We start from the raw sequence: 3,048 nt of genomic DNA, 5'->3' as shown, positions 1-3,048 counted from the left end.
TCCCGTTTCGCTCGCCGCTACTCGGGGAATCCTCGTTAGTTTCTTTTCCTCCGCTTACTGATATGCTTAAGTTCGGCGGGTGATCTCTCCTGATTTGAGGTCGACAACAAAAATTTTATAAATTCGAGAAGTACGCAAAGCAAGTGTGCGCGTATTCTCGCCCGTGCAGACTCTGTCAAGCGGGCGCGAAACCGACGAGCGTCCGCGGAGGTGCGCGCGGCCGAGAGCGCGAAGATCGCCCCGGACAGCCGACCGCTCGCGCGGTAGACTGCCCAGTTTTCAGCGTCGTCGCTAGCTCAAGGCTCGCACGCGTTCCTCCGCGTTTGGTATAACGCAAGCGGAAATCGCGCGCATCGAGAGAGCACTTCGTCAAATTTAACCGGACGCCGAGGTCCCGGCGCGCGTCTCCGAGGAGACGACGCGCGCGGGCCCCGGCGACGCCGGCAACGCTCGCTCTGCGCGCCCCCGTCCGAGGACGGGGGCGAGAGAACAGTCTGGTCGCATTGTGTGCGCGACCCTCAAACAGGAGTGGTCCGTCGACAAACTACGTCTTGCTCGGACCGCAATGTGCGTTCGAAATGTCGATGCTCATGTGTCCTGCAGTTCACACTCTGACGCGCATTTAGCTGCGTTCTTCATCGACCCACGAGCCGAGTGATCCGCCGTTCAGGGTAATAATGATAACAAACATAAATAGATACGTTTTAGTTTTCGGTTTTTACAATTTGGTTTGCGTTTTCGAAATGTTTATAATTCCATTCGACAAAAAGATTAATTTTGTACCGCCGCCTTCACGGCGACGGGTAAAATTTCACCGGACGAGCGGATAGAGGACGAAGCCCTCCTCCGCTCGACGCCGGCGGTTCTCGGTTCGCATCGGCGCCCTCGGGCGATCTCCGACGCAGTAATTTAGCATTCGTTCGATTATGGTATATATGTATAATATATGTTTTGTTTCATAATAATATTTCATATCATGGAAAGCGCAAACATTAAACACAGGAAATGATCCTTCCGCAGGTTCACCTACGGAAACCTTGTTACGACTTTTACTTCCTCTAAATGATCAAATTCGGTCAAACTTTCCGACGCGTCGGATGCCCGTGAGAGCTTCCGCGCACCAGTCCGAAGACCTCACCAAATCATCCATCGGTAGTAGCGACGGGCGGTGTGTACAAAGGGCAGGGACGCAATCAACGCGAGCTGGTGACTCGCTTTTACTAGGAATTCCTCGTTCATGGGGGAGAATTGCAAACCCCAATCCCTATCACGAAGGGGTTTCATCGGGTTACCCGGGCCGTTAGGCCAAGGAGGACACGCTGATCTTCAGTGTAGCGCGCGTGCGGCCCAGGACATCTAAGGGCATCACAGACCTGCTATTGCTCAATCTCGTGCGGCTATATATACCGCCGGTCCCTCTAAGAAGATTTTCATTGTACGCCGGTAGTGAAGACCGCGAAACGCACGACCCCGACGCGCGAACGCCGAAGCCGCGCGCACACGGACCCTCGTGATACCGGTTGCACGTCTATTTAATAGGCTAGAGTTACGTTCGTTACCGGAATTAACCTGACAAATCGCTCCACCAACTAAGAGCGGCCATGCACCACCACCCACCGAATCGAGAAAGAGCTGTTAATCCGTCAATCCTTCCAGTGTCCGGGCCTGGTGAGTTTTCCCGTGTTGAGTCGAATTAAGCCGCAGGCTCCACTCCTGGTGGTGCCCTTCCGTCAATTCCTTTAAGTTTCAGCTTTGCAACCATACTCCCCCCGGAGCCCGAAAGCTTTGGTTTCCCGGGAGCTGCCCACCGGGTTAAAATTATGAAACTTCGGCGGATCGCTGGCTGGCATCATTTATGGTTAGAACTACAGCGGTATCTAATCGCCTTCGAACCTCTAACTTTCGTTCTTGATTAATGAAAACACCTTTGGCAAATGCTTTCGCTTTAGTCCCTTTAGTCCGTCTTGCGACGATCCAAGAATTTCACCTCTAACGTCTCAATACGAATGCCCCCAGTCGTCCCTATTAATCATTACCTCTGGTATCAGAAAGCCAACAAAACAGAACCGAGGTCCTATTCTATTATTCCATGCGTACAATATTCAGGCAAGTGTTAGCCCGCTTTGAGCACTCTAATTTGTTCAAAGTAAACAGCCGCGACGGCCCGCCTCGGTGCGCGGCCGACCGTGAGGCCGACCGACACACGCCGGCGGTGGACGCACCGGCGAGAAGCCCCGCAGACGTGCCTGTCGTACCGCATTCGGTAGACCGACACCGCAGGACACAATTTCAACTACGAGCTTTTTAACCGCAACAACTTTAGTATATGCTATTGGAGCTGGAATTACCGCGGCTGCTGGCACCAGACTTGCCCTCCAATGGATCCTCATTAAAGGATTTAAAGTGTAATCATTCCGATCACGAGGCCTCGGACGAGTCCCGTATCGTTATTTTTCGTCACTACCTCCCCGTGCCGGGAGTGGGTAATTTGCGCGCCTGCTGCCTTCCGTGGATGTGGTAGCCGTTTCTCAGGCTCCCTCTCCGGAATCGAACCCTGATTCCCCGTTACCCGTGACAACCATGGTAGTCGCATAAACTACCATCGACAGTTGATAAGGCAGACATTTGAAAGATGCGTCGCCGGTGCTAGACCGTGCGATCAGCTCAAAGTTATCTAGAGTCATCTCGAATGGCGACGGACGGGGCGCGAACCCCGCCGCCGATTGGTTTTTGATCTAATAAAAGCATTCCTCCCGTTACCGGTCAGAACCTCGTTTGCATGTATTAGCTCTAGAATTGCCACAGTTATCCAAGTAACCGTGTACGATCTAAGGAACCAAAACTGATATATTGAGCCATTCGCGGTTTCACCTTAATTCGGCTTTTACTGAGACTTGCATGGCTTAGTCTTTGAGACAAGCATATGATTACTGGCAGGATCAACCAGGGAGCTGCACCACCGTCGGAGGGTTTTTAATCCTCCGAACGACAGAGGCCCGCCCTCGCGTAGAGGGCGCGGACAACACGGCGTTAAAGAACACGCGACGG

At 52.9% G+C, this 3,048-nt stretch overlaps 2 non-coding genes across 2 annotated transcripts; both read right to left on the bottom strand.

Annotated features, from left to right (window-relative positions):
- Window positions 1–512: 512 nt before the first annotated feature.
- On the bottom strand, window positions 513–674 carry LOC149408393 (5.8S ribosomal RNA). The gene has a single exon (XR_016305623.1). It is a non-coding gene; the product is annotated as a 5.8S ribosomal RNA (ribosomal RNA).
- A 329-nt stretch (window positions 675–1,003) lies between these two features.
- On the bottom strand, window positions 1,004–2,950 carry LOC149408392 (small subunit ribosomal RNA). The gene has a single exon (XR_016305625.1). It is a non-coding gene; the product is annotated as a small subunit ribosomal RNA (ribosomal RNA).
- Between the last annotated feature and the right edge of the window lie 98 nt (window positions 2,951–3,048).

The sequence above is a fragment of the Hesperophylax consimilis genome, unplaced genomic scaffold (genome assembly GCF_061612785.1).
Source record: "Hesperophylax consimilis isolate HC1 unplaced genomic scaffold, BYU_Hcon_1.0 scaffold_364, whole genome shotgun sequence".
NCBI lineage: Eukaryota > Metazoa > Arthropoda > Insecta > Trichoptera > Limnephilidae > Hesperophylax > Hesperophylax consimilis.
This window is presented reverse-complemented; position numbering and strand designations above follow the sequence as displayed.